At 50.5% G+C, this 12,266-nt stretch overlaps 1 pseudogene; it reads right to left on the reverse strand.

Annotated features, from left to right (window-relative positions):
- Window positions 1–10,129: 10,129 nt before the first annotated feature.
- LOC149349306 (uncharacterized) lies at window positions 10,130–10,715 on the reverse strand (annotated as a pseudogene).
- Between the last annotated feature and the right edge of the window lie 1,551 nt (window positions 10,716–12,266).

Raw genomic sequence — 12,266 nt, forward strand, 5'->3', positions numbered from 1 at the left:
AGGCACAGGCAGTGGGTTTGTTTCTGTCTGCATTTCGTTCACAAAGTGCGCTAACGTTTAAGTTTTTTGTTGGCGCAAGTATTTTTGGTTCCACAACTACGCCCACTGCCAATGCAACTCGGGACCGGCGGAAAAGCGGTGAAGAAATGGACAGCGCAGAAGTGCTGAGACCTTCACATAACATGGTGCGCGTACATACTGGCGGCCTTTTTTTTTTCTACTTTCGTCGACTATAAACAAAGATGTCTAGAAGACATTGGTGCTCCGTACAACATTGCTGCTTTTGTTGCAAAGACGAAAACACGCGCTTGACCGGTGGCTAAGCAGCCGCGGACGTTGCTCCGCGCGCCGGATTATCAGCCCAGGGGAAGACGGCAACAGTGGGGTGTCGCGCAGAGCACGTGTTTGAGAGTATTTCTGCCTCTCCTGCCCGCTCCTCATAAAATGGTGTATAGGGGCTCGCGGTAACGTCGTAGGGTAGCGTGACACGGCGGCCATGGTTGAATTACCTTCGTTTTGAGCGGCCCTCGATTGGTCTGACCACTTCATCTGATGGCAACGAAGTCGGTAGTTGAGCCGTTCATAATAGGAACTGTGCAGTGCAAGGGCGCTATGCGGGAACGTTTGGAGAGCTAGGACCCCAAAATTGGCTTTCAGCTAGTTACGCTTCAGAACCTCAGGGTGAACATACCCCAGTGGAGTTTCCGGTCCTCCCCCAAGAAAGCACACTTCCCGAAGTGGTGCCTACAATGTTAAAGAGAAAAGTACAACACTCTACTGAACTTCTGAACTCAAGGTACGAATTGCGTGATACATTTCAGCAAGTGTCTGTGCTCAGAGAGCACAATGATTTGTGAACCATTAACTTTGTTCGCGTCATTATGCTTCGATATTTTTTGGCCAAGCAAGCGCTAATGCTTGATACAGGCTCTGTACAAAGTGAGCTCTCAGGCAGCGTTTGAGCAGTGATTAGAGAAAAACTGTTACAAGCGGATACGAAAATACCGGATGAGCGCGACTAACAGCTGAAGCGAATTCCGGTGAGCTTTGATGCTCTCATGTAAGTACGTGAGAATAACTCCCGGGACATTTACCCCAGGTAAAAGCGATTTTGAGCGCAGCTCTTGTCGCTCCAGCGCGCTTGTCTGCTGGTTCTACCGCACCCATCGCGCTATATGAGCATTCGCGTCGAGTTGGTATCTTCGAGTTCGGTAGTTTGTTCACTCAGCCTGCGTCCCGACTCGTTTAAGACTGGCGTACGATCGCCTTTGCGGCGCATGCCGATTCATCTTTTTTAGTCAGCGCATGGGGTGGAAGAGGCGTTGTACGATCACTTTGCTCCTTGCGACCGAGCAGGATGATTCCAGCATTCTTATTGGCACGCCCGGAACTACCGCCCCTGTCTTATGGCGTGTGGTGCCACAAGCACGTACGTGTATTAGCAAAACATGCACATATCTTACGGTAATAATTGCCGCGTTGATTATGGCTCACTCGAGACATCAACAGATGTTTAGTTGCGAGGTTTTTCGTCCAAGGTAAAACGGCGATCGACTGTGATAAGCATGGAACTCGGCTCGGCCGACCCTGACGCTCGCGAACGAATTCACGATAACAAACTTTGCAACACCGCAGGCCAGAAGCAACTAGCATCGTGGGAAACGATAAACATTGGCTCTATTTCTATCCAGAAAGTGAGAAAGAAAGGCATTACTCCAACATTGTGTAGAACTCCTCATTCGATAGCTAGTCGGCTAATCACAGCTTGGAATAGCCCATATGCAAATGTTCTCGCAACGGCGCAGGATATCTGAAGAATGCCCCCATTGCATGTTACCCTACGGCCAAGCGTGCGATAATGCATTAAGAACTACGACGGGATTCTTGCCCCGAATTGTTGAAGCCAAGGACGTAGACTAGAATAATCTAATTAGCAGTACATTATTCAATCATTTGTGATTAAAACCAGGAAATTCGCCTTGATTTGTCAAATTGCTAAGATTAGGAGAAAGTGAAAGCACCAGTTTTGAAGCGAAAGCTTCGCTACGGGACCTCGTGCTTCGATCGCCGGGTGCCTAGTTTTCACCTTCAGCTGAGTTAGAGGTCAGACCGTGACAGAAGAATCGATATCCACGACTGGCGGCTGCGCGAACAGGTCAGGGCCGCTCAGCGAGGCCACTCGGCGCGATCACCTCCGCCGACAGCCTAGTGCTCGTATGGAGTGGGCAGCGCAGCTGATTTTGCGTTGCGCCGCCGCGGTTTCGAATCACAGTCACGCTAGAATTTATTTTATTTATTTATTTATTTATTCAAGGTCAGAGCTTCAGCATTGCCTCGCCTTTGCAGCTTTGGTCGTGAAGTAGAGCTTTCGCTCTGAAATAAATATTGCCTCGACTCGGTTTCGAACCCGTGGCTGTGCTGGCCACTGCGCGAGAGCACTTTGCTATCGCCGTAGCCTCGCAGCCGATAATACACTCTGGCGCTGTGGATTGCACATCGTCAACAAGTTCCATTTGCGTGGCGAAGGAGCCTAGCCTCGACCAGAGCTTAATCTGACTCTGACGCAGCCTTTCGCACGGCTCAACTACGTTAAAACCTGCCACTTTTTTTGCACCGTGAAAACATGCCACCAGTTTCATTTTAGCAGTTATTCCTGAGCTCTACTGCAATGAAAATCGCATTAGCCGGAATGCAGCAGTCCACACAAACCTGGAGAGCTGTGCTCAGAGCCGCTAGTCAATCAGCTATTTAAGGACAGCGGGCTAGGATTGAAGTTCAGGCAAGGGGTTCGCAGCGAAGGGAAGTTACAGTTTCTTGATGTTAGGTTTTTAAAGAAGCCGAGCCATCTCTGTGGGATATACCGCTCACGGTCGAGAAAAGGGCTGCTAAATTTTGCTTGAGCGCACTCCAAAATTATTGAGGATGGGGTCGCTGTCTTCTGCCTGAAATCCGCTGTTTCTAAGACCTGCCATCATCTAGTCATAGAAAGCGTAAATTATCAGGTTAACAGACTAGCAAAGTGGCTGCCCACGTCATGTAGTAAGCGGGGCAAGTGAGCAGGTTGCTCGCTGGGTGCAGTGGAATGCTAGGAGCGTGAAGACGAAAGAACGCCACAGTCCCGTCGTGACGCCATATGTTCAGTCTGTCACACGGGGTTAGGAAAGTTGCTAGCAGATATAGCGATCGAGTCATGTTTTCTGCTCCGAAAAAGTTATCGGGGTTATGCTGTCTGACGGAAAGGAAGACGGGATTGTTGTGTCAACCACATTTCACCGGACGTTGATTGCAAGGAAGGAGTAGTATAAAGCGTTCCTTTGTCATCCGGTAGGAGATATGTAGGACGGTGTCTGAATGTGCGGCTTATGGAACATGCGAATGGCCTCGATAGGGTTGATACTTCAATCAATTTGGTGGTGCATTGTCGAAACTGAAGTAATAAAAAGGGAAAAAAGGATTGCTCTCCGTTACTTTCGAGAACGAGCGTTCTGTTCCGTCACCGAGATGGACTAACACGAGAGATAGTGGAAGCGTTCTTCATATCAAAATACGGGACTTCTTCTGTTAGCGATGCATCGGTTAGGCTCTCTGGAAGAGAGAGAGATTTTTAGATACATAGATAACGAATACGAGGTAACAGTTTCCTGCGCTTAGGTTGACACGTGAGTGCCCTGGGTTGGTGGGGTGTGGGTATATATTGAAGCTTCTTAATAAACCCTTGTGTGCAGCTGGCGAGGGCAGGACTTGCTCGCATGTTCCTGTCCCGACCCCTCGTTGGGCTTCGTGGCGGATGGCTGCCACCGCGGCTGTATATAAAGCTCTTTACGGCTACTTCCTTTTTTTTCAACCGACCGCACTCCGAAACAAGGACGCACCGAAGTGACTGCAATTTTTTTCTAGAAAAATGCAAACAATTTTTCAAGGTTACAGGTGGTCCGCAGTGAACACGCTGACATAACTGCACGACTGTTGTCACTCTTACTCGTAACAAGAACCCTAATTGAAAGCTTCGAACAAGGCTATGAAATGAAATGGTGACGTCCTGTTGTAAGTCGGTTAAAATCATCAATGAGACAAGTTGTAAGGAGTGACAGGTTTGGGAGAAATACCAGTGTCAATCAGCCAAAACAGTTCATTGCATCCTGTCTGCGGAGTAAATTCTGATGATTACCTCAAGTATCTAACTGAAGATATCCTGAACAGACTTAAAGAACAAAATGTAACAAATGTTGGTTGGTTGGTTTATTGGGTTTAACGTCCCAAAGCGACTAAGGCTATGAGAGACGCCGTAGTGGAGGGCTCCGGAAATTTCGACCACCTGGGGTTCTTTAACGTGCACTGACATCGCACAGTACACGGGCCTCTAGAATTTCTCCTCCAAAGAAATTCCAGCCGCCGCGGCCGGGATCGAACCCGCGTCTTTTGGGTCAGCAGCCGAGCACCATAGCCACTGAGCCACCGCGGCGGCGTGTATACAAGATCAAAATAAGACGTGACAACACCGAAACACCAACGAAGAACGTTGTTCTCACCTTTTTCCCTAGTATACTTCCCGATTCTGTAGAGGTAGCGTAAACAAAGCTCAAACTCAGACGGTAGATACCCAATCCAAGTAGATGCTACAATTATCAGAGGTACTGCCACGGTTCGCAGTGCTGCCGGAGCCAACAAACCTGTGCCAAATGTGCTTCACACCACCATCCCGCTGAAAACTGTGAGGCTGAACCCCACCTTTGCGTAAACTGTGAGGGAAACCATCCGGCTTACTCACGGTCATGTCCAGCCTGGAAAAAGGACAAGGCATAATAACACTAAAAGCCAAAGAGAACATATCTTTTAGAGAAGCGCGGAAACGACTTTCGTTGCAAAACCCAAGCTTCTCCGCCGTGGTGCTTCAGGGCACAACATCAAAGCGGTTTTCGGCGCCTGCACAGCTCACACACACTCGTGCCCCAGGTAGCAGCAGCTTGCGCTGCGCCACCGCCCACAAAACAGGCCACGCGGACCTCCAGGTCAGTGGGCCACAAGGCCCCTCCCCACGCGGGGGGGGGGGGGGTGAGGGCAACACGAAAACAACTTTGCGTACTGCACGAACGTCCAACGCACCTAAGGATGCGATGGACATAACTCAAGGCAGTCCTGTACCGTTAACATGAGGTAGACGGCGCGGCTCCTTGGATTGAGAAAAAAAAGAAGCTCTGAATTAGAGCACCTGAAAACACTACCTAGTTTTTCTCCCCACAAATAAAATATGGCTTTTATACGTTGGAACTGCACAGGACTTTTACATAACACAAGTAACTTAAAAGACATTCTATGCACACACTAACCTTTGGCCTTATGTGTGCAGGAGACAAATTTAGGTTCAAAACAAATAGACATTCCCAAAAACTATGAAGTCTTCCTCCACGACCAAGAGCAGGCAAACAGGCTCTCGGGTGGCGTTGCAATCATAGTTAAAACTGCAGTCCCAGCTGGTGAACATAAACTGAAAATCAGATTAGGAGCTGTGGCGGCCGTCCAACACGCATTTAAAACAATTACACTGGGCTTTGTATACCCGGGGCCACATCTTAATGTAACCATTCATCAATTAGAGAAGTCTGACTGCGCCCACTGCAGGGCTGATGCCTCCCCCATGTCTCTCCAATTAACCCTGTCCTTTGCCAGCTGCGGCCACCGTATCCCCGCAAACTTTTTAGGCTCATCCGCCCACCTGACTTGCTGCTGCCCCCTGCCTTCTCTTAAAATGCACTCAGTTACCCTTAAGGACCAATATTGTTTATATTGTGTAATCACATTTGACTCTTAAACACTGGGAAGCAAAGTATTGTTTTCCTAGCTCAGGAAAAATGATCTTAGCTTTTAGTTCACCCTCTAAAAATGAGATTTAACTTTCAGTTCACCCTCTATTTCTACAGATATGAAATGGGATGTCCTAGACAACTCATATGGAAGCAATCACTTACCAATACTAATCACGTTAACACATTAAGCAGAAGTCATCCCAACGAACCACGACGTTGGAAGCTGCATTTATCTGCATTTGGAAGCTGGGCACTTTTCCGAGAAAAGGCCAGCTAGCTACCGACATCCTCAGTGTAGATGAAATAACTGAACATTTCGCAAACTGTATTATTACCGCTCCGCGCCTAGCCATTCCTAATTCCTTTGTAGTATTAAAAATATCACAAATTATGGTATACACCAGAATTCAGAAAAGGAAAAATGAAACAAAACAAAGCTTAGGGAATTTTCCGTAGATATCCAACAGAGGAGAATTTAACAGACTTTAAAAATGCCAGAGCGAAAGACCGATGTATCCACCGCGGAACCGAAAAAACTTCTTGGCAAAGCTACATGACGTCAATTACCAGCGCAACCACTTCAAAAAAATGTGGGCAAAAATTTGAAAGCTAAATGGCAGCTACTGGCCATTCACAGGTGCACCTCTGACAGCTCCCAGGACACATACAGGTCTAGAAGAACAAGCAGATATTGTCGGTGAATATTTTTCTAGTTTCCACTTCATCCCACTACAATGATTAATTTCTAAAATACAAAACACACAGTAGAAAGTGCCGACAGGTTGTGGTACAAATGAACCCTACAATAAACAATTCGCAGTTCAAAATATCTATCCGTACTTTCCGCCGGTAAGCAGACTGCACCCTGTCCAGACCAAATAAATTACCAAATACTGGACCATGTCTCTGAACCTGCCGTAGAGGCACTTTTAAGATTATTTAACAAAGTTTGGATATCAGGGACAATACCTGAAGCCTGGAAAAAAGCTATTAGTGTACTGTTTCTTAAAGCCGAGAAGCCACCAACCTCGGCTAGCAGTTACAGACCCATAGCCCTTCCCAGTTGTCTCGCCAAATCATTTGAAAGTGTCCTGAATATTTGTTTATTTTATTTATACAAAATACCCCTAAAGGCCCTCGAGAGGGTATTACATGGGGGGGGGGGGGGTACAGGCAATTGATCAAAACAAAACAAAACCACAAATATAAAACAACAAACCACAAATAAAACATTTAGTATGCAAAAAGAATAAAAAATATGGCAGCTCGGCAAACAGGGAAAATTACTACAGTATTAAAATTATACAAACAGAACTCTAATGCAAGAATCTTTTAATAACATACCCTGCAAAAAAGGAAACCCTGAACAAATAAAATTACAATATACGCAGACTTAAGCAGTAGTTATTGAAGGTGGCGCGAAGGCCAAGGGCGACGGCTTGAATGGCTTCGAGCCAGGTCGAGTCCGGGTGGCACAAGATAGCTGCTTTGAACTGTCGGTGGAAACGCTCCATCATCCCGTTCGCGCAGGGGTGGTAGCTGGTGGTCCTTGAGCGCTCGAACCCGATGGTCAGCCCGAGCAACCTGAACAGGTGTGATTCGAACGGTCGCCCGTGGTCGGTGGTGACGCGGCGAGGGGGCCCGAAGCGTGCAATCCAGCCGGCGAAGAAGGCCGAGGCGACGTGTTCCGCGGTGATTCCCCCGATGGGCCATGCCTCAGGCCATCGAGTATACCGATCGATGGCCGTGAGGCAGTAGCAATAGAGTCCAGCTGTGGGAAACGGCTCTATTATATCAAGATATACGTGTTGAAACCGACCAGAGGGCTGGAGCAATGCTCTGAGCGGTGAAGTGACATGCCTGGTGACTAGCGCGCTGGCATTGAATGCAGGAGCGCACCCAGCTGCGACAATCCCGCTGCATGGAGGGCCAGACATAGCGGTCAGCCACGAGGCGTGTAGAGGCGCGTATGCCGGGATGGGTGAGATTATGCAGCTGGTTGAAGAGGCCACGGCAATGAAAAAGAAGTAGGTGTCGATCCAGGTATGGGGACTTGTTGCAGCTGTAGTGAGGACCCGCCCTTAAGAAGTTCTTGCCGTTCGACGTCCGTAGTCTGAGCCTCGGCGAGGACGTCAGCTGTTATCTGTGAACAGCTAATAGCTGCCACACGTGAAAGCGCGTCGGCGACCACGTTGTCCTTCCCGCTAACATGTTTATGTCGGTTGTAAACTGGGCAATGAACGAGAGCTCGTTCTACTGGACCGGCGGGAGTTTGTCGCGGCGTTGAGAGAAGGCGTAGGTGAGAGGTTTATGGTCAGTGCACATACTGCAGTGCTGTGCTTCGGGAATTGGCTAAAGTGTTGAACTGCTTCGTATATTGCCAGAAGTTCCCTGTGGTAAGCTGGCGAACTCGACAGGGCGGGGGTCATGGTTTTGTTTGTGGGACTGGCCACAGAAAGGGTCGTTTTCCGAGCTCAGAGTTTCTTGGAGAAGAACGCCAAGGGATGCCAGGTGTTGTCTACGCGTTGCATAAGGGCGGCGCCGACGGCGAAGTTAGAGGCGTCCGTGAAGAGCCCCAAGGGAGCGTCTGGCACGGAATGGGAGAGAGGCGTGGCGGTACAGAGAGCAGCTTTGCATACTTCGAAAAGTTGCGTTAAAGCCGGTGTCCACGTGACGGGTGTGTTTCCTCGTAGACCAGCCAAGGCGTCATGGAGGGGAGCCTGGTAGTCGGCTGTGTGTTGCAATAAACTCCTGCAGAAGTTCAGCATGCCGAGGAAACGGCGAAGGTCTTTAGCGGTCGTGGACTGGGGGTAATTTTGCAGATCTGAGATGCGTTGAGGCAAAGGTCGAGTTCCCTCTGATGAAACTTCATGGCCGAGGAATTCGACGACTGAAGCGCCGAGCGTGCTCTTATGGACATTGACAAGTAGGCCGTGGTCACTGAGGCGTTGGAAAAGTAGACGAAGGTGCGTGTGGTGTTCGTCGGCGTTACGGGAAAAGACCAATATGTCGTCAAGACAGACGAAGCAGAAGTCGAGGCCGCGGACGACTTCGTCGATGAAACGTTGAAAGGTTTGTCCAGCATTGCTCAGTCCAAAGCCCGTCGTCCGGGTTGACGGGTATCCGCGAGTAGGCCTTCATCATGTCTAGCACGGAGAAAAGGTGGCAGCCATAAATCCGATGGGTGAAGTCCTGTATGTGGTGAACGGGGTACGTGTCCGGAATGGTGCGGGCGTTGAGGGCACGGTAGACCCTACAGGGCCGCAATCCTTTGGTCTTCTCCGGGACAAGGTGGAATGGCGGGGCCCATGGGCGGTCGGAGCGGCGGGCGATTCCCTCACGGAGCATGGGTTCGAACTTTGCTTTGCTATACGCGTGCGGTCCGGGGCAAGGCGACAGGCGCGGAAGAAAACCGGGGGGCCTGGGGTGGTCCGAATGCAGTGCACAGTGGTGTGCTGCACATCACGTGGCAACCCGCTAGGGCGCGTCAAACCGGGAAATTCGGCGAGGATGGCGTGATACGGTGAATGATTTTCTACACCGAGTACTTTGATGCTTGGCTTGGGCAGTCGTCGTTCGCTGTCCTGGCAAAGAATCCTGTTATCGCGTCGATGAGACGGTCGTGGCGGCAGTCCGGAAGAAGGTTGTAGTGCGCCAAAAAGTCTGAGGCGATGATTGGCTCGATGACGTCGGCGATTAGAAAATTCCAGTGAAGGCCAGGGCGTTGGTTTTTAAGCTGGACGTACGGGCGGAGCGAGCTGTAAGTCTTGATTGTGGACCGGTTGGCCGCGCTGAGCTCGAAAGACATAGGAGGACGGGTTCCTTGAAGGTGGGCTCCTGAGTAGCAGCAGATGTCGGAACCACTGTCGACAAGAAACAGCTGCTATGTAATTTGGTCGGTGACGACGATGCGACGGCCTCCAGGTTGGCAGCTCGTAGCCGTGTCTACGAGCTGCCATTGGCGTTTCCCTGATGTCCATCGGAGCAGGGTGGTCGACATTTTCGTGCTGTCCCCGAAGCGTCGATGGTAGCAGCACCAGTCGTCGTCACCAGGCTGCTCCGACGGGGTGATGTTAGGGTCACGGCTTTGCGGGGGTGGCGCGTCGGCAAGTGTTGATCCAGGCGTCGTTGAAGGGAGCTAAACGGTCGATTGATATCGTCGATGCGGCGCGCAAGCTCTGTGGTGTTCAGCGGTGCGGCGACAGCCTGGACGGCGGGCGACAAATGCGGCAAAGAGACCTCCATGATGCGTCAGCGATGTCGGCAAGTTGGCGGAGAGGTAGTGTAAGCTGAGCCTGCAGTACTGCCTAGACGCGCGGTGGAAGTCATTGAAGCCAAAGTGCACGCAGTAAGGAATCCTGGACTACCATGCTGCCTGCGAGAGCACGCATGTGGCGGAGGAGCTGCGAAGGCTTGCGTTCGGAAAGTTCTGTGAACTGTAGCTGTCGCACTTTCTGGTCTTCCGAGAGTGACAGGCGGCGGATGAGTTCAGCTTTGAGGTGTTCGTAAAGGTTGACCGTTGGTGGGTTGGCAAAGATATCCCGGACCTCGTTGACGTAGCGGGCATGGAGGTGGCCGACGACATGATCGTAGCGGGTCCGGTCTCGCGTGATGTGTGCGAGGGAGAACTGGGCCTCGACTTGGGCGAACCATACCTCGGGCGAATCGCACCAAAACGGCCGAAGCTTGACAGCGACATGCCAGACTTCGTGCGGGGTAGCGTGCGGGATGCCGTCTGGCGGGGTTTTGATGTCCTCGGCGGAGCCGGCGGGATGCTGCTGCATGGAAGCACTGAGTGGCCGTGCCGTTCCTGAAGCTGTTTTCTTGCTCGTTCATGGCGGTGCGTTATTGTTCGTTGTTCGGGTCACCTGATGTGAGATGTCGTTTCTGCTCAAGGACGGATCCCAACATAAAAAAACGTAACATCTGTTTATTCAACTAGCGGTGGCAGCGGACTTGCATACCAACGCTACGCTTGTCTCGGTAGCGGAAGGAAAAAGCCGCCCTTCCCAGCCGGGTAGCCTGTTTTTAGTAGCCAGTGGGCCTCTTCCATTATCCGCCTCTGGCAGCCCGCGGGCTGCTCGCGGGCTGCCCGGGCGCGGCGCCAGGCATTCGATTCTGTCGGGCTGCTCCGCGCACTTCCGGTGGCCGCGCGGAACGCGTTCGTTTTCTCTGGCTGCGCGGTTTCTGGCAGCCTGACTCGCCAGGACGATTTTGTGCTGGCAGTGCTCGGGCAAATAGCAGGCGACGGAGAGGTGTATGGTAGCGGGAAACTCGCGCGGCCATTTTTATATGGACTAGAAGAACCGCGGTTCTTCATGCGATGTTTTGCGTGATGCAGGCGCTTGTTTCGACTAGGCCATGGTGCATATCGGCTGTGTCGCTTGCATTGGCACCTTTTGCGCTAGTTCTCGCTTTTTATTGATACGTTTTGCGTGCGTATGTGCTATCATATTTCGATCGTCTCACCACCTCGCAAGCACAAGTGCTCGCTTTATATTAAGATCGCATACTTCTGATTCACAAAATATTTCGGCCGTTAATTTCGTGCGCCCGGCTGATATTGCGATGGTGTTCGAGGCCTTTCACGAGAGCAGCCGCAGTATCCATTTCGGAGTACGCATTCAGACGCGCGCATATATATGCATGTGCTGAACATGTTTTACAAAGTGTTGGTTGAGCGCGATACGGGAGCGTATGGTTTTCATTGCGTTTGGCACAGTGCAAAAGCGGATATGCTCTGAAAAACGCTTGACTGAAACATGTCCTTTATTAAAAGCCCTCATGAGCACATTGCTCAAGGCATCTCTGCGGGCATATATGTGGCCACACAGTTGTCGCTATTACGGCAGCCGACCAAGTGCTGATTCTGTCGTCACCAAATGTTGTACAGATGCTCGGGCCTTCTGCCACATATGCTCAAAATATCTCAAAAGTACCGTAGGCATGCATCTCCTCGCGTTTGGCTCATTAAAAAAAAAGAGAGAGATAAAAATAAGAGCGCTGATCTTCATGCAAGCACACGCGGAACGTGGGGCGCCGAATCGCAGGGCTTTATTGTAGCGCCTTCCATTCCAGTGCCAGTTCTCTGCCATAAAGAGGTATTATTACAGATACGATACGCAGCTAAATTTATACAGTAAATGCGTTGGCCCCGGGAATGGACGAAGTATCAAAGCGGCAAAGGCTTCAGAATGCATCGGAAGCGCTACACCCGCTTGTTCTAGGTGAACGTTCAACAAGCTAATATGCGCTTTTGTCGAGATTAAACGTGCATTACTCGCCCGCAGCAAAAGCCGGCGGCCGACAGACTACAGTTGAACGAAACGTACCCTGATTCTTTTCTGCTTACAGCTTACAGGAAGCAGGCTACAAGCGTAGAAATCGCAACGACCACAGCAGAGTCAATCACCATGCAGGGTCGATCGTCGGCTCGGCGGTCATACCAGTCATATAGTATAC

This window comes from Amblyomma mixtum, chromosome 3, assembly GCF_055824585.1.
Source record: "Amblyomma mixtum isolate Tamu chromosome 3, ASM5582458v1, whole genome shotgun sequence".
Classification (NCBI taxonomy): Eukaryota; Metazoa; Arthropoda; class Arachnida; order Ixodida; family Ixodidae; genus Amblyomma; species Amblyomma mixtum.